Source organism: Equus przewalskii, chromosome 9, assembly GCF_037783145.1.
Source record: "Equus przewalskii isolate Varuska chromosome 9, EquPr2, whole genome shotgun sequence".
In the NCBI taxonomy this organism is placed as follows: Eukaryota; Metazoa; Chordata; class Mammalia; order Perissodactyla; family Equidae; genus Equus; species Equus przewalskii.
In genome coordinates this window covers 68,633,327-68,653,220 of record NC_091839.1, presented here as the reverse complement: position 1 = coordinate 68,653,220, position 19,894 = coordinate 68,633,327, and the positions used below count along the sequence as shown (strand labels likewise).

Genomic DNA, 19,894 nt, shown 5'->3' with positions numbered 1-19,894 from the left:
ATCTGTCAGTAGCCATACTGTGGTGGTAGCTCACACAGAAGAACTAGAAGGACCTACAACTAGAAATATACAATAATGTCCTAGGGTTCTGGGGAGGAAAAAAAAAAAAGGAGATCTGCAACAGATGTTAGCTCAGGGCAAATCTTTCCCAGCAAAAAATGTATACATACAACATTCAAATAATTTACTATTGTGTAAAAGGAGAACAACTGTTTCTGAACCAAAGCCTTCAAAATAATATGCGAAACCCTAAGTAAAGGTCATTGACAAGCCTCAGTAGTGGGTACACGCCACAGGGTCAACATACTTTTTGTTTCCTCAAACTAGAATTTGCAAAGAAGTGGATGACTTATAGTTAGGTTTGACAGATAAATATATATAAACAGATAAACAAATTCAAATTTAACTGGGAATCTTGTATTTTTATTTGCTATACCTGCAATTCTAAGTGTCGGCTGGTTTTATTCAGTAAATATACTATTTTTTAAAATCCAGGTGTCAATTTTTTTTTTTTTTTTTTTTGAAAAACAGAAAGATCTAGCAACATTGAGCTTACATTCCTGCCTTACATCAGCCGGAGCTGAGTATGCAGTGCCCATTTTACAGATGATCACTTGCTGTCTAGTTCAACGCAGTCTCCACTTGGCCCCTTTCTGATTCTTGGATCCTGCATCCATAAGTTTTCGACCCTGGTCTAACCCACTCTTTATGTTTACAAACTACGTAGTAGCCTATACCCACTAGCTGTGGCATCTGCACCTTGAGCATGCCCCAATTCCAGTTGAGAACCAGGTAATTTTATTAGAATAGTGCACATTTGTACTGACTATACATTGTTGTATCCCCTCATATATGCCTGAAAAATACAAGTAATTTTTCACATACTCTATTGTTCTTGCTTTCTTCTCCAGCCCACCAGTCAGTTCAGCCTCAGCCCTAAGCATTTTAGGTGAGATAGCTAACCACAGTGGAAAAAGCAATGAATTTTAAATGAGAATGGTGAGTATTTTAGTCCTTGCTCAACACCTAAAATAATCATGTGACTTCGGAAGGTCAATTAATCTCTCAACACTTCAATTTTCCCATCTGAAAAATATAGAGGTTGGACAAAACGACCATGATTTTAAGTCTATATTGCTGTTAATAACTGATGATTCTGTGAACTTAGTTTATAGTCAAGCCTTTCTGAAACTCTAGACAGGACATCAACTCCTGAGGCAAACACTTAAGTAACTTTCCTGTATTACTCTAAAGTTTTATGACACTGGAAAACATTTATCTGTTGTCAGACTCACATAGCATCACTACAGATTGCTAGGAGACGGTAAATGTTTTTACAAGCAAAAAGCCTTCGCTTTTTCCTACTGCTATCTACTGCAAAAAAAGCTTGCACAGCTATTGGTCCAAACATAGTCTCTTTATTGATTCAGAGCATCTAAGTAAATATATACCTTTTAAAGGTCTGATTTGAAGAAAAGGAAAAAGTTGCTTATGATCATTTAATCCCCTTGGAGTAGCTCAATGAAAGGAGAGAAGGGGGCCCTGTAGATAAATCTCAAAATAAAATGACATTGAAGGGCTATCCCAAGGAGAACTTTGGTTGATTTGGATCTACCAAACACAGTGGGCTTTAAAAAGCAGAGAGGTGAAACTGTCTTCCAGATGGCAGAGACAAGACCACACCTGAATACACCCACTCTCTCGGAAAGGACTAAGCACTTATCTTTCTTTATGCAAACTAACCAGATTGCTTAACCTTAAATGAACACAATTAAGGCTTTCTCAATGGATGCACTTAGCTCCTCGCACTGCTTTTTTCTAGGTTCCTGTAATCATAGATCATTGCTTCTCAAAAAGGCCAACACCAATTCTACCCTCATTCCCACAACTAACTTCCAAATTTAAATTATTCTGTCATAAAAACTAAAGAATGAGCCAGACAAATGGTATCCCGGAGAGAGAGAATTGGTTAGTCATGGGACCAGGAAAATGCTTCTAAAGTTTATTAAATTGCTGTCTTAAAAAAAATTATAATAATCCATTGTTATACTTAGTAATTATGTAGAATTAAAATGAACCAAAGCTATTAAAATGAAATGGGAAAGCACAATAGAAGATGCAATCAAAATTTACCAAAAAATTCAAGATTTTGTTATGACTCGATTTATTCTGCCTATTATTTAGTATAAAAAATGTAGCAGAAAAGATAAAATATCCCAATCATTAGGTTCTTAAAATAGATTATATGTGCAACATTAAATATTACCCATATCTCTAGAAAGTTACATTGATGAAAATTTAGGTGTCATGTTATTTTGAAACTAATAAAAGCATTAATGCAGATACACTATTGCAAATTGTATAAAATTATTCAAAAAGAAAGGAGCATTCTAAACTTAACCTTAATCTACCTCATCTCTATTTAATAAGTGTTTGATCGCTCAACAACAAAATATAAGCAAATAAAAAATTTCTCATCTCAACAGAATAAAGATGCCATGTCACAGGACTATGCCACATACACCCATACTATTTTTTGTTAAATGTAAGAGTAGAAAAATTTAAAAATATAGATGTATTTAGTTGTGCAGCTCATTCTTATGTGATTGATTTTCTACTTTTTAACACCTTGCAAGCCACATAATTACGTATTTCGAATATGTCTAGGAAGTAAAATATATAGCTTCATCAATTTTTCTTTATTACATTCATGTGAAATAACGTATTTCGAATATGTCTAGGAAGTAAAATATATAGCTTCATCAATTTTTCTTTATTACATTCATGTGAAATAACGAAGGAGTTTATTATTCATGAGTGAAATATTTACCTTTGGGTCTCATTTTGTTTTAAATAGTGTGGGAGGCACTGAAAATTCAAAGATACAAGCAGAGTACTTATCCTCAATTTAATTCCTTAATTTATAGAGAGCAAAACTGTCTTTATGTGTCAAAGAGTAGTACAGAAATTGCATCTTCAGCAACCGGGATGACGTTCTTCATGTTGAACATTGGGGATGATTCAGAAGAAAATGCAAAAGGAAAAATATTTAGGAAAAAAAAAGAAATTAAATTAAAACTGTATACTTTACTAGGAGGAAAAAAAGGAATCCAAGCTGACAGGTATGTTGAGAGTTAGAAATATATAAAAAAGAAGAAAATTACGGTTTTGCTAAGGATGCCTATTAAAGGTTAATACGTTTAAAAAGAAAAATTAAAATCTCATTGGAAAATCAGTGATGGGAAATACAAGATGAAACGTCCAGAAAAGCCAAGAGATTAGAATCAGACCAAAGGATGTGTTCTGAAATGGCATGTCTAGGCTTCTTTCTCATCCTGTAATTCATATTGAATTGTGGAATGAATGAGGTCATCTTGGTAATTCACAATGGTGGGGGTAAGAAGAACTGGCAGTTCTCATATGAGTAACAAATGCTCAATGAGTAAACAGAGTTACCAGCCTTAATACAGTAAGAAAATTTTAAAGTTTAAAACTAATAGAAGTTACACATTAAAGGCACCGTTCTTATAGAAATGGCAAAGGAAAAGTCAATTAAGTAGCATTTCATTGTACATGTTTGTAGAATTTCAGCAGCAAAACACTGGTTAAAGGTTAATCAGTTACACAAACACATAAGGATTTCCCAAGTATAAGTGGTCTCCTTACACAGGGGTAGCGTCACTCTAATTACACCTTCATTTTCTAGAGTCTGACCCTAGAAATCCCAGATGAATTTAAAATTAAGAAATCATAGATGCCTGGGCTAGCTAACTCAAGAAACACTGAGGTATAGCTGCAAAGCCAAGCCATTTGTGTATTTCTTTGTATTCTGAAACCAGTAGGAATGTGTGGCTTAGCTATATTCTTTTCATGTAGGCTGGTCTCCAGGGAAAGTCAATTCATGATTGGATAGTCCAGGGTGAAAGAAGAATCAGTTATGTAATTGAAACATTTAATGGCACTAGGTTCCAAGAGTCTGAGACCCATATCTTTACGAAAAAGAGGAGATACCTGCCCCAAGACTGTCACTATGTACATGTCAATATCTGACTCTGTAATTTTACTTTCTATTTTCTAGCTAAATATCTCTTTTCAGGTTGAGCTTTCCAAATACTTTACAATTGGTTAGGTTCCAGTTTACTAAACATTCCAGTGGAATTACACCTAGAATGCTTTGTTAAGAGTTTTGGGTGTTTCCAATATCTTCAGTTTGAAATTTAAGCGATCTTTTGGTCACTCCCACAGATAACTAATCTTTTTGAATAACTGGATTTTACTGGCTTAACTCTCAGAAGCCATCTTCTTTCTCTAATTTCCAAGTGTGTGGAGTAGCATGCATTCTTTCCAGGTTCTATTTTCAAACTTTACTTTTGGTCCCACAGCAACCTCTCAAATGGAATTTGATTGGGAAAAAAGTACACATTTTCTCTCATGTAGTTAATAAAAATACGCTATTTTTTGCATTCTACTCCACAAAATATCCTTATAGTCCCCAAAAGCAATATATCTACACATTGTGAAGTAGTGAGAATGTAAATATTATTGACTAAAATTATATCGATCTATGAAGTAGACAGTGGGCATGCCGTTCATGACCTACAGAACTCCAGCTAAGGAGCACATTTGGGGAAAACATGATTAATCTTATCTTGAACATTTATGTTTTGCATTCCTTTGAGATATCCAAGAATTTGGGGGACAGAGTTCTGAACCCAAAGGAGGGAGGTGTTGTTGATAGTAACATCTGCTTCCCAAGGATCAAGCCAGGATAGAAAACTGTCCTTTGGTTATGACAGTATATGTCGTCGATGATCACATGAGAATGTTTTCTCTTGAACATGCAGCAGAAACAAGATTCCGGTGTGGGGAAAAGTAAATGGGACTTGTTTAAACAGAGTATGAGGAGTTGCTTTCACGAAGTTTGGCTGTGAAGAGGAGGAAAAGGAGAGCCAGGGTGCTGCTGGAAGGAGGCTGAGGTGAGAGAGGTTACTTTTTGTTGTTCTGTTAGTTTTGTGTTTTTACGGGCGGGGCCTGGGCATGTTTAAATGCTGAATGAGAGCCCAAAGAAAAGATGTTGAAGATACCGCAGACAGTATCTTACAATATTAACATTACAAATATTTGCGCAGAGATTAAACAAAGCGATGTCATTTTATGCATACCCAAATCTAAAGCAAAATCATGTAATATAGTCTAAGAGGGATAGTTTAAAAACAAAAACAAAAAACAGAGCAGGGAGAGTGAGAAACTCCCGAGGATCGCCCGTGGGCTCCAAGTGTCAGGGTTGGGGTTGTTTTACTGTGTCGGGGCCCTCTCTCCACGTTGGTCCGCGGGTGAGATGATGCTTTCTCGGGGTGTGGGGCTGGCTGAGCGAACAGGGAGAGTCAGGACGCAGCTCTGACGGCTGTGCAAGTGGACTGCGCTTCCGTTTGATGTATGTACTGAGACGATTTCGTCCACCTTCCATAGTCATCCAGAGAAGCCTTTGACTTGACTTCATACCTTCGATTTCCTAAAGAACCACCACCCATATTCGAAGCTCTGAACCCAGATATATAAAAATGCCTAAAGGGAACAGAAGTCAAGAACAGCTAACTCCAAGTCAGATTATAACTTTGGAAAAATAAATGCAAAAACTTTAAGAAGAAAGCATTAATGAAAGAGACAGTTAATAATGAATGGAAAACCAAAAAGACCTTGCTCAGCTTAGAATTTTTTTATATTTGAAAGCTTCCCAAAAGCTAAGGATGGCTCATCATAGGCAAAGCTGATGACTGTAAATGAAAACTAAAAGAAATCTGCCTGGTCTCAAAAACAAATATATATTTAACTTACTAAAGATAATAAAATTCATTATGATAATAAAACGAAATCTTGGGAAGAACAATGAAAGTTGGACGAAATGATCACATAGATTGCAAAATGAAACACCAAACAAAAGATGGCACTAAGAGGTGTGAAAATATAAAATTGAGTAATGTTCATAATGAACAGGCTTGAGAAACCAATCAGGTCTTAATGCTTGAATCTGTTGTAAAATTAGAAAAGATAAAGTTGGTAAACATCTTATATTCAATTGTTGCATTTCTTTTTCTTTGGCCATGAACTTCAGCCAACTTAATACATTTTGTATCAGTATGTTGCTTTGGGAAACCCAAAGAGCTGTGAGTACATGCTAATTTATTTTGTGTTTAGGAACTTCTGAGGATCAAAATAACCCGTGCAAATATAGCAGTGAATCATTTTACCTTTTGATAAAAGGAAGTCAGACTGTGAACTTTGTTTATTCTGTATGACACGTGGAAAAATCACTCCTATTTTCTTGTATTATGGAGGCAAGAGTTTGCTTTTCTAAATTGACTCAAATTATGGAAGCCACAGTGTTCTATAATATGATTGTATATTTTTTTAAAAAAAAAACAGCCAGAACTCATCTAGGTAAATTCCACTCCCTAGGTGTAATTCATGTTGTACTCAGAGTTGATGGTTGTACACGTAAAAGACGGCTGCTTTCAGTTGCAATATTTTATAAAAGGGCCTGAGAGATTCGTAAACTTTTTCTCATTATCTTTTCTTTTTCCTATAGTAAAGCTAAAATGTTATGTAAAAATTGTAACCTTTGCTTAAAACGAAAACAAATAAACCTGAGAACTTTCTTGGTATGTCATTGATTTATCCCTCTTTTAGCTTAATGGAACAATTTGATAGAAAGTGGATATTCCTAATATATCTTAGATAAACAGCTTCTATATAACATCTTAAGTCCTAGAGGATACTTTTTGCTTATTAACAATGATTGATTTGACAAGTCACAGATGATGTATGTTTCTTTTTTTATTTATTTTATTTTTATTTATTTTTTGAGGAAGATTAGCCCTGAGCTAACTACTGCCAGTCCTCCTCTTTTTGCTGAGGAAGACTGGCCCTGAGCTAACATCCGTGCCCATCTTCCTCTACTTTATATGTGGGACGCCTACCACAGCATGGCGTGCCAAGCGGCGCCATGTCTGCACCCGGGATCCAAACCGGCGAACCCCGGGCCGCCGAGAAGCGGAAAGTGCGAACTTAACCGCTGCGCCACCGGGCCGGCCCTGATGTATGTTTCTTACATAAGATTAGAAATGTTTCTTAGATAAGATTACCTATCAAGGAAAAGAAATGTTTAAAGAACAATTGCAAATTTCCAAATGGTCTGAGGGATCTTCCCCCTCGTCAAATCAGAATCATTATAGTCACAGTAAAAATATTAAAAATAATTTTAAAACAAAAATTATCTCATAAAATTGTCTATGTATATCCAGTTGCAGTGTTGTTCTATTATTGTCTATAATCATCACAAACCAATATTAATATCCATTCCAAATTTTCACCTTATTCAAAATGTCTGGGAAGTTGAAGAGTCACCAGATAGTTGTGCAGTTTTCATATTATGTTTAGTGTCCAACTTAAATTTTTATGATAGAAAAGAAAATAATGTAAGTTTCTCAATGATTATTTTAATTTTATATTACAAAGCCAGGTTGAAATTTAATTATGTTTCTACTAGAATCTAATCATGTAAGTCATTAAACAGAGGCAAGTTTTAAATATTTACTCCATAGTGAAATGACAGAGTTCTGATATTAGAATGTGTCTTCACAACATGGGTGGACCTTGAAGGTATTATGCTAAGTGAAATAAGTCAGAGGGAGAAAGTCAAATACCATATGATCTCACTCATAAGTAGAAGATAAAAATAATGACAATCACATAGAAACAGAGAACAAACACATAGAAACAAAGATTAGATTGGCCGTTACCAGAGGGGAAGGGGGGCGGGGGGGAGGAGGGCAAAAGGAATGATTAGGCACATGTGCATGGGGATGGATTGGAATTAGTCTTTGGGTGGCGAACATGATGTAATCTACACAGAAATCAAAATATAATGATGTACACCTGAAATTTATATAATGTTATAAACCAATGTTACTGCTATAAAAAAAGTCTTCTGTTTTCAAATTGACAATGAAAAATTTACCCCAAATAGCAGTTTCAGAATTTTATTGGGTTTTCAAGATCAGCATCACCAACTGCCTAGTTCAAATGGCTATGAGATAAAAAGTGAGAGTGAGACTATTTCCCCCCTCTCCCAAATCTTCTATTTGTCATTTACAAATAGTGTCTCTGCTTTGGAAGAAAGTCGTTGATGAGGCCATTTGAAATTGACGTGGAATACCAAAATTGTCTGGAAACCTCAGTTGTAAAATTGGAGTATCTATTTGGGGTAATATTCCTTCAGGTATCACATTTTGTGATTTTAGTGTATAAAATTCTCTAAATTATACATGTTCCAAAATTTTGTTTTTACGTTTATTAATTGAATGCATTTTTCCATGCAATGCTGTAAGAACTTATTTTTAAGGACAAAATGTAAATAACAATACTATTTCAGAACTATCAGTAAAAAAGGATTGGAAAGAAAAAATTAATAATTTATTCTGAATAGTAGTTCTGGAGGGAAAACATGTTTCCCTAGAAAACAATAAGGAAGGAGACGTTTGTGAAGGAGACGGTGTCACATTCCCAAGCATGAGCGGCTAATTCCTGTGGTTCCCTCTTTATGATTTTAAATTCAAAATAACTGTTAGATACACACACACACACACATACACATGGTCCATGTGCTTTTATAGACACATATGTCTTTCCTAAATCTATCCACTAAAAAGAGCCTAAAGCAGTGATATCCCCAGGACTCCTTAAAGAACTGACTGAGTCTGGGGCTGGGCTAGGCAGAGCTAAATATGAGCCCTGACCATCTTGTGATGCCAGAAAGTAAGGAACTGCTCAGAAAGTGATAGGGATGTATAAGAAAGACAAAGAAGCCAGCTTGATGGAGTAACCACAGGCCAAAATTGGGACAATTTGATTATCAAATTCAGACTGTGACAATGAATCTAACTGTATTACAAATGTAGGACATAACTTCTCTGAAGGAGGTGCAGAAAAAAGAGCTGACCCAAATAACTTTGGAAAACAGTATTTGGACGGGAAACTGTAAGGCTAAAGACAAAAGAACTGTGCATTAAGATTGTGCTTTAGTTTGTAAATTTGTTTCCCACTGGAGTATGGTTTAACACTTCTGAAAGTATTTTATGTCTACACTAGGGATGAACAAATAGGCAAATTAATATTAGATTATGGCAACCAGATTTCTTACTGTCAGGGGAAGAAATTACAGTCAAGTGGAGAACTCTAGACTGAACCATGTGATACTGAGTGAGTTGAGACATCAGTATGAACTCTTGCTTAGTTTTATAAATAAATAGATGATAGACAGATAGATGATTCTAGATGTATGTGTACACAGTGGTTAATATACCTACATGTATTCTCCAGCACGCTTACTAGAAGCAAAGATACCCCAATTGCAACCAGAATACCTGCACCAGCTTCTTGGTTTCTAATACCATTCTCAATAAAAAGAGAAATAGCTTTTCTAGGACTGGGGCAGAGAAAATACAAGATGAGCCTGGAGCATCTTTTAGTATAAGAAAGTAAATGAATGCTCAATAAACGAAAGGATAGAGGCATGTAAGACACAACGGAGCCAATCTGAAAGATCTCCCATTGGCCAACCCTGGAACAATTTGGGCAACACAATAAGCACTATGGTACTGGATTATAATCCAATGTACAAAACAAATCCATGAGTTCATACTGATACAAATAAATAATTGAATGAATAAATAAAGGAGGGAGTAGACAAATCCTCCTTATAGAAGAATTACAAACAGTATATGTAGATATTCTCCTCTAGGAGAAGGAAATTAATCCCCTCTCTCCTTGAGTGTGAGCTGGACTTAATGACTCACCTCCAAAGAACAGAGCTTGGAAAGGGAAAAATAGTAACTTTACAGAGGAAAGACCCAGCAGACGCTACATTAACCAGGTGATCAAGGTTAACAGCACTGATGATAAATTATGCTGATAACATATGCTCCTTGATATAATGTGATACTGTTACTATGTAAGAAATATTTGGGGCCAGCCCAGTGGCACAATGGTTAAGTTCACACATTCCGATTCTTGGCGGCCCGGGGTTCGCCGGTTCGGATCCCAGGTGCGGACATGGCACCGCTTGGCACGCCATGCTGTGGTAGATGTCCCACCTATGAGGTAGAGGAAGATGGGCACGGATGTTAGCTCAGGGCAGGCTTCCTCAGCAAAAAGAGGAGGATTGGCAGCAGTTAGCTCAGGGCTAATCTACCACCAAAAAAAAAAAAAAAAAAGGGGGGCCAGCCCAGTGGCGCAGCAGTTAAGTTCGCTCGTTCTGCTTCAGTGGCCTGGGGTTTGCTGGTTCGGATCCCAGGTGCAGACATGGCACTGCTTGGCATGCCATGCTGCAGTAGGCTCCCACATATAAAGTAGAGGAAGATAGGCATGGATGTTAGCTCAGGGCCAGTCTTCCTCAGCCAAAAGAGGAGGATTGGCAGCAGTTAGCTCAGGGCTAATGCTCCTCAAAAAAAAAATAAAATAAAATAATAAAAAAAATTTAAAAAAAAGAAATATTTTTGTTCTTAGGAAACACACACTGACAATTCATTGGTAAAGGGGCATGTTGTCAACTTACTGTTACATGGTTCAGAAAAAATACACCCACAAACACGCCATATAAATGTGTTTGTGTGCATATGTATACACACAGAGAAAGTGATAGAGGAAACATGACAAGTGTTAACAACTGGTGAATTAGGATGAGAGTTATCAAAATTCATTGTACTATCCTTGCAACTCTTCTGAGTTTTTAATTATTTCAAAATAAAAAGTTACAATTTAAAAGTAACAATTTTTCTTATTACAGGATCAATATATAGTCATTATAAAATAATTTTTGAGAAAAAAGCCCAAAACTTTAAAAAATGATAATACCAGAAATAGATTATGAATATTTCATACTTTTTTTTTTTTAAGGAAGATTAGCCTTGAGCTAACATCTGCCGCCAATCCTCCTCTTTTTGCTGAGGAAGACTGGCCCTGAGCTAACATCCGTGCCCATTTTCCTCTACTTTACACATGGGACGCCTACCACAGCATGGCTTGCCAAGCAGTGCCATGTCCACAACCGGGATCTGAGCTGGTGAACCCTGGGCCACTGAGGCGGAATGTGCACACTTAACCACTGTGCCACCAGGCTGGCCCCTATTTCACACTTTTTAAATGCATTTATATTTTTTAAAGGAAGTATACTAGACAGATTGATTTTTAACCTGCTTTTTCCCATGGTATATTGTGAACATTTTGTCATATCATTACAGTTGTACTATTTTGATGGCTGAGTGGGATTTGATTGCAAGATTATTTCACCAGTTTTTTAATGCTGCTTATTGCTGTTGTTGACATTTCAGCAAAATAACCAACACTGACATGAAATATATTTGTAGCTAAATCTTTTCCCAAATGCATAAATATTTTCTGAATATAATTTTCTAACAGCTATCAATTTTTGCTAAATAATAATAATAAATATTATTACGGTCATATATGTACATAGAAAAAACTCCAACAAAACCTAGGGTATCCACAGACCCCAACACCCTAATTCCATTCTGTGGATGCCATGACCATAAATACATTCTGTTTTGAATTCTGCTGGTGGTTCCATTATAACTTTAAATCATAGAGGCCTGTTTCTTTATGTTTTAACTTCCAGTTATGAAAGGTGAGGGAATTAATGCACTTAAACCACCACCCAACTTTCTTCTTCCTCACTACCTTCAAAACTATATTATAACCTTGTGTTATTATCATTTAGCATATCCCCATGCCAAGTACTACAGAAAGAGAGAAGAAGGTTAGAGAAAGAATAAATGAAAGTAAAATAAATTTTTTTAATTTTTCTTATTCTTAATCTAATAGGTAACTACTTGTTTGAAGTAATAATAGCAACAATGTATTGGGAGATTATAGTTTATTGATAAATGAGATGAATGGCGTCAATGTTAGAAGAATTGAGAACACTCTGTTATAAGGTAACTGTACTACCCATGAAACCTTATAGTGTTATTTGAAGATGTTCTTAGATTTGCTGAAAACGTATATTGCAAACTCTAGGGTAGTCACTAAAAAAAATTTTAAGAAATATAATTGATATGCTAAGAGAAGAGAGAAAATGGAGTCATATAAAGGGCTCGATTAATACCAGAGAAGGCAGGAAAAGGGTAGAAGCCAAGAGACAAAGAACAAGGGCAATGACTAGAAAACAGTTACAATTTTGTCTCCCATGTGCTCAGACACAGAACTATCTGGTACTAGGGCGCTGGCAACGTTTGCTATCTCTTCCGCTTGGATCACTTTGGTCACTGGCTGCCAAGGATTCTGATCCTTAGAAACTGTCCTTGCTACTGCTAGTGATCAGAAGAGTGGAAAGAATGTTTATATTCAGTTATGAGTCTCTTAAACCAGTGCTGCCGTGAGCTCCTAGCATCTTCCAGGAGTTTTAGTGAAATGTTCCTCTCAGTTTTTATTCCTCAACCCTTCTCTCTAGGACAAAGGCATGAATCCATGGAAACTGGGTCTAAAGATTGTCTGAATGGCAGACACATTGCTTCACTCAGAATCACTGTCCTTTCCTTCTCTTCCTGAGATATTGTCCTTAAACCAAACTCCATTCATTATCCTGAGAAGTTACTATGTGCGCTACACCTGATGGGAAGCACTGGGGACCAGCGGTGACTATAACCCAGTTCCTGCCGTCAATGAGTTCACAGTCTAATAGAGAAGGTAGAGACCAAAAATAGATGATTACAATACAGTGTGATAAAGGCTATGAGAGAGAGAAGTATATGGCTATAGAAGCATGGGGTAGAAGTACTTAACCTAGACTGGAAGAGCTATCTAGAAAAAATATGATGATCCAAGATAAGTTTTGAAAGACAGGAAAGGGTTAGTTAGATGAAGAAATGTGTTGCAGACAATGCAAATAACATATGCAGAACCATGGAGTGGGGAGAGAGCCTGACATTTTCAGGGCTGTGCTAGCACTCTTAATTTCTTTTCCAGAAGGCTCCTTGGTTCCTTCTACAATGTGACCACTGTCTGGGCATGTACTTCAATCCACCAGGCATCCAGGGACATTTCTTAAACCACGGGTTAATAGTTAAAGTGCAAAATGAGTCACGTCTGAGTGAAGATCAATGACATTGTTAAAAAGAAAATATGAAAGTTAAAATGAGGAAGAAAAGAGACTATGCCTTACTCCCCTCACCCACAAGATGTCAGGAGGTACCATATTCCAGGTGTTTGGTTGGTTCTGGGCCAGAAAGTGCCCTGTGGAGATGGTATATAATCAGTCATGCCATGCAGAATATGTTTGCACGAGCATATTTGTGACCTGAGAGGTGCCAATATCTGGCAAATTAAAATATGAGAATATACAAGTCTTTGTCAGCAACTGACTAAAATGACAGGTGCCAGCTTTCCTAATATGGCACTATCCAGAGAGTTCTCATCCTTTGCTGTAAAAACAACTCTAGAAATTATCTGATGCTCTGATGCCCTGCGTTAGTCTCGGTCATTCAGTTGACCAACATGCAGGTTGTTTGCCAATAAAAGGAGGGTCACTTGTGTTATTGATGTCCATACTTTGGGGGCCCATATTTCAATATCCTCAGAAAATCCAGCTAATTTGTTTTTAATTTCCTTTTCACCTTAATACACAGTGTCCTACCCTGAGTTGAGAAATCAGCCAGTTATCCCTAAGCAGTCTTAGATGTCAAAATCCATCATACTTCATCTTACAAACAAGTTAAACAAGTTACAGAGCTTGAAATTTCATCCTCACAATACGTACACAGAGCAATAAATTGTGAACTCAGCATGTCAAGGTAGAGCAGAAAACTAAAATAATTGGTCATATAAATTCCTTCTGCAATGGGGCTGGATCTCAAAGGAAAGAAGTTTTTAGAGCATGAATGAAAATGTATAAGCTTAACTCCTTGGCTTTCCTGCCTATTCTGCTCCTTGTAGATCAAGATTACTAAATCAATCAAATGTTTTCAACTCTTGCCTTCTTTTCATAGCATCATTATCTCTAGTTTCCCATCTTCTCACGCTTCCCCTGGATTCAATTCACCTGTTGCTCAAACCGCACATATCCCATTCTCCATCAGGGCATTTCTTGTCCTTTGCATTATGTCCGGGTGTTTTTCTACAAATCATTTCTTTCCTCAAAGTAACGTTTGAGCAAAATGAAGGTATTGAGTAGATTTGGTTTCTAGAATCATTTTCAGAAAATTTTACTGTAGAGAAAAGTGGAAAATAATACAGAAATTATTGGCTTATGTAAGTTGTTTATGCCTGGTGGGAGCCTGTAACCCAAACCTTTGCATTTAGAGACACCTTTTTTTGTTTTTAGAAAGTTAAAGGATCTAAGATAACATCTGGAAGAAGAAATAGGTAAGAACATTTAATAAAAATAGATTTTGAAATAGTAGACTGAACTCTAAAATGCCCTTCTAGATAATAAAACCTATTCTAAAATTAAAATAACTTTAATGAAGCCATTATAACATAACACTAGACACAGTTCAGTAAAACAGATTTGGTGGACCACTACTGACTCTGTCCTATATAAACTATAATATATATAGGAAACATTACAAATCAATGAGAAACAGATGGACAATTTAAAAAATTATGTTGGCCAAAAAATTCAATGTCGTAGAAAGTTGGGAAGAGACAGTTAAAAGACTTAAGAGACACAACACAACGCAACGTAGGGACTTTGTTTGGTCTCAAATGCAAAGGAATCTATTGTAAAAAGACCCCCTGAGCTATCAGGAAAATCTGAATATGGACTGAGTATTAGTTGATATGAAGGCATTATTGTGCATTTTGCTATATGGGATAAAGGCATGATAATTTTATTTTGAAAAAGAAAGTGTCTTTCTCAGTGAAACATGCTAAATTATTTACAGGTGAAATGACCAAATGGTGGGATCTGTTTTAAAATATTTGAGATTAAAAAGCAAAGCGTGGAGGAGAGAAAGATGAAACAAAAAAGACAAAATCATCATGGATAAAGTATGGGAATTCTTTATATTAGTCTTGCGACTTTCATGTATTTCTGAAAATTTTTATAATAAAAAGTTATTTTAACAAAGCGCTGGAATCATTTCTTCAAATAAAATCTCACATGGAAACAAGGAAAAAAGGCAGAGTGTTTTTCTGGAGAAAGAGAGAGGAGAGTGCTACAAACTCCTCTTAGTTCTTCGCCCCTTCCTGGGAGAGCCCCTGAACTGGCTCCATGGAACGTGGTTTGCAAACTGCGGCATCCGTTCAACTCCCTCAGTTGGCAGCAGAGGCTGGCTCCCAGCGCCGCTGTTTCAGAGCTGACTATTGCCATCCCACAGCTGACCTATTTATGGAACACACCCTGTCCTCACCTCGCTGCACAGCTCCCTCCCCAGGTGGGGATCTCCCTGTATACACACTGGCTGCACCCCTTCCCAGGTTCTTGGTGCCTGAGGACTTAGTAACTATGTTACTCATCTTTTGATTTGTTGTCCTGGTATGCAGAATATTTTACCATGAGACTAACCATAGTTTTCATCTTAACAAAAAACTGTTACTAAAAAGAAAATCCTGTTGAGGCCATCGATCGGTCAACTATTCAGAAAAAACTCAATATATGCCTTAAAATACATTCTCTTCCAGAAATACAAGAGTAATAAAATAGAAGCATAAAATGAACAGCCAGAAGACAGTTGTGGGTGACTATCAAATCTCTAGGTGAAAAATTTCTAATCTTGAAAGTAAAGATCAAAAGTTTTTTACTGCACAAAGTCTAAGAAATTTCATACCAAAAATCTATGAATATTTGAAAGTTCAGAATCACATAATAAGCTAGAAAAAGAGCCATAGCAAAAAAGACAAGCTGACTTTTTATTATAACTTTTTATTATAAAAAGAGTTCTTAAAAACACCAAGACCACAAAAAAGAAAAAGGCAAAAGTAAAAAAATACCATAAGCATATCTATAGAAATATATGTAGATATATACACTATTAACGTCACTATTAATTAAAGAAATGTAAATTAAAATAAAAATGAGAGTTTTCACCTATTGAAACAGCAATAAAATTGTACCAAATGTAATTCTCACTAGTTCAAAAAGTCATTAAAATGTTCAAACCTTTGATTCTAGTTCTTAGAATTTATCCTAAAGAAACAAATCTTAAATTTTTAAAAAAATGAACAAAGTTGTTCATGAAATGGTAGTTACAATAGCAAAAAATTGAAAACAAACTAAATGTTCAACAATAGAGGAATGATTAGATAAATAATGGCTCAAATGCTCAGTGACATTTAAAAGATTCTGTTAACACAAAAATGTGTAGGTTTTAAGGTTATATCTGAGAAAAATTGAAGGATGTAGATTTTCATATAAATACTATCACTAATATTTTCAAAATAAAGGCAAATCTATTCATAGATTCAAAAATATTGAAATAAAACCTCTATATTTAGTCATTCTTTCTTTGGATGCTGAAATTAAAGGAGTTTTTTTGTTCCTTTTTTGTTAATTTTAAAATTTCTTTCAAATTTTCTCTAGTAAATATTCATTAGTTTTATAATTTTGTTAAATATTATTTGGAAAAGATATATCCTCTCTTTACAGTGTGAACAACTAATGTTTATTAGGAAAGAATCACATAGAAGTTAGCCAATCTATGCTACTCCTTGATCTTGGTGATACAGTGTGCCATATTGAAATTTATCTTGCCTTTTAATTACAGGTCTTTGTATCAAGCAGCCAGCTAGGCAGAAAGTGAAAAGGAATTGCTGAGTGCAGAGGAAATAGAGGTCTCTAGCAGAGCTCTTGATCTTCCCTTGGCAAAATTCTTAAAGGTTGTGTAAGATAATACCTCATATTATACTGAACCAAGAATTGTCATTATGATTAGGACTTTTTATATCATGAGCCAAACATAATGTCAATCATATTAGGAACCCAAAGCTGATTATACAGCAGAGTGAAGTATTTGAGATATGTCACATAGGGAAAAAAGGGTATTCTGCTAACTAAAGTCTCTTCTTTTAGGTTTTTTTTTCCTCCCCAAAACCCCTAGTACATAGCTGTGTATCCTAGTTGCAGGTTCTTCTAGTTCTTCTGTGTGGGATGCCACCTCAGCATGGCTTGATGAGCGGTTCTAGGTCCGTGCCCAGGATCCAAATCAGCGAACCCCAGGCCACCAAAGTGGAACACACGAACTTAACCACTTGGCCATGGGGCTGGCCCCTCTTCTTTTAGTTTTAAATACACTGCTAGGATATGTGTACAAGTATTGCAGTATTATTTGTAATAATGACATATTGGGGAAAACAAAAATGTTCAACAATAGAGGGATAATTTAAATGTAGTACAGAATATTCATTCTGTAGAATATTATACAGCCTTTAAAAATGAGGTAGGTCCATATATTTTGACATGGAAGTTTATTATAAAGAATAAATAGGGGCCGGCCTGGTGGCGCAGCAGTTAAGTGCCCATGTTCCACTTCAGCGGCCCGGGGTTTGCTGGTTCGGATCCTGGGTGTGGACACGGCACCGCTTGGCAAGCCATGCTGTGGTAGGCGTCCCACATCTAAAGTAGAGGAAGATGGGCATGGATGTTAGCTCAGGACCAGTCTTCCTCAGCAAAAAGAGGAGGATTGGCAGCAGATGTTAGCTCACGGCTAATCTTCCTCAAAAAAAAAAAAAAAGAATAAATGAAACAATTCACAAGCAGTAGGTATATCTGTGTATAATTGTTACCTTTAAAGAGTGGGTAGGAAGGGGGCTTCATTTTTTTACATACCTCTGCCTTTGTATTTTTGTGATGAGACGGTGTTGTTTTATAATTAAAGGAGAAGGAAAAGAAATGGAAGAAGTGGAATCAGAAGGAGGAGGAAGAGAAGAGAAGGAAGAGGAAGAAGGATCAGCAGCAGCAGCAGAAGAAGGTAAGGAAGAGAGGAAGAAAGAAAGGAAGAAAGGAAGGAGAAGAGGAAGAAGAATCTGCAGCAGCTGCTGCTAGAGGGATGTAAGGCCTTTCCCTGGAGTTGGCCTTGACTATCCAGAGAGAGTGTCTCACCACAGGATTTTCTTAGTGGGAAATCGCTGTAGGCTGGGAAATGGTTCTAAATTTTTGGAGTTCAAATGTCAGTTTCCAGAGCTGATCTATTTCTGGAAGGTAGGTCTAATGTTTTCTCCAAATATAAAGCAGATATAAAAACTAGGGAACCACTGTATACATTTATAATTAGAAATAGATCTAAATATTGGACCAGAGCCTCACATTCTCTGATCAGCCTAGTCCCTTCCACAACAAGGCCATTTGGGAGAGCAGATGAGTTAAGAGAATGTGAACATGGTTGCACATCTTGACTGGGCCACTTACTGCTACTGACTTTGGTTAAATTACTCAACCTGGGTTTACCCATCTGTAAAGTGAAGATACTAGTAATTATCTCTCAGGTTTGTTGTGCAGAAAAGGGTAAATAAATATACTAAAGAGGTCCTTTGATGAGCATAGAAAAGGGAGAAAAATTTGATAATGCGAATGGCTAGTTTCAACTTCAGTATCTATTTCCCTGATGGGGATATATCTGAAATAGAACCGGAGAATTGAATCTGCTACAGCTGCATTCATTAATTAGCAGTGAGTAATTGATGGGTATTGCTATTATTACTATGCCAGACAAAATTAAGCACTGAGGATACAGCAGAGCAAAGGCTCCTGTGTTCATAGTGAGTACAGTATGTTAGGGAAGTCAAACACTGAACCATTTAGTCCATGTTGTGATAAGAAGAGAGTGAGGTGCCATGGAGTATAAAACCAGCAGCCCAGGAAATCAGAGAAAGCTTCAAGGAGGAAGCAAGATTTCATAGAGAATTGAAGGACAAGTAGGAGCTAGCTAGATGAAAGAGAAAGGGGAATGTGACTCAGGCAGAGGGAACCATTTGTGCAAGGACTACAGGTGGGAAGAAACTGAGAGCTTTGGAGGTACTGGAAAAAGTCTAGAAGAGCTATGGCTCAGAGAGTTACGAAGGGCAATGAGTCTGCAAAAGAGCCCAGTCCGGCTGATGTAATGACTTAGAGGCGTGCTGAAAGATTGCTGTCATTATTTCCATAAAGACAAAGGGAGCCGTGAAAGACTTCCAAACTGGAAATTCATTCTGTCTCCTTTCTCTGTTCTTTTCCTTTCTATGTCAATGATACTCCTTCTAGCTGCTTTATGGTGGGGATATATTCTGACCCTTATCCTTACAGGTTGATATTTATTCATCAAATTCTTGGGGTTCTGAAGATGGCTTACTATCTGTACCTATCCACTGTAGAAACTGAGTTTATTTACAGTGCTTCTTACCTTGTTTTCTTTTCATATTTATGCTATTATTTTCTAGTCCTTGTGTACAACATTGCATATGGTGTAAGACACTTGGCTTTGTTTTCCAATAGCCTTGTGTATTAAACAAATTGACATATCATTGTGTTACTTATTACAATTTTTATAGAAGTAGAAAACACAGACGTAATGTTTTGACACTCAAGTTTCGACTGTACTGGATTTTTTTTCCTAGCAACGCTACCTTTCATTTTGTCCATTTCCCTTGAGAGAAATTGTAACCATTGGTTAATGCCTCCCATTGATCAAGGACTTACTGCATGGCTTCTGCACTTTTCTCATATCTCATTTAATTATCACAGAACTTTGCAGGAGTATATTTCTATTTTTGCTTACATTTGTGGGACTGAGGCTCAGAGGTTGTGTATCTTGTTCAAGGTCACACAGTGAATAAACAACGAACACTTTTCCAAGTAGTCAGTTTCACCTTACCTGCTTCTTCCAACTTCAAAAATATCTAGAACCAT

The 19,894-nt window shown here is 36.5% G+C and overlaps 1 long non-coding RNA gene across 2 annotated transcripts in view; it reads left to right on the top strand.

The window, feature by feature from the left end:
• The first annotated feature begins 4,687 nt into the window (after positions 1–4,687).
• LOC139073390 (uncharacterized) overlaps positions 4,688–19,894 on the top strand; it is a 21,817-nt gene continuing 6,610 nt past the window's right edge. For both annotated transcript variants that reach the window (XR_011522052.1, XR_011522053.1), the window contains exons 1-2: positions 4,688–4,976; positions 17,889–17,981. This is a non-coding gene — a long non-coding RNA (uncharacterized lncRNA). The remainder of the gene's footprint in view (positions 4,977–17,888; positions 17,982–19,894) is intronic.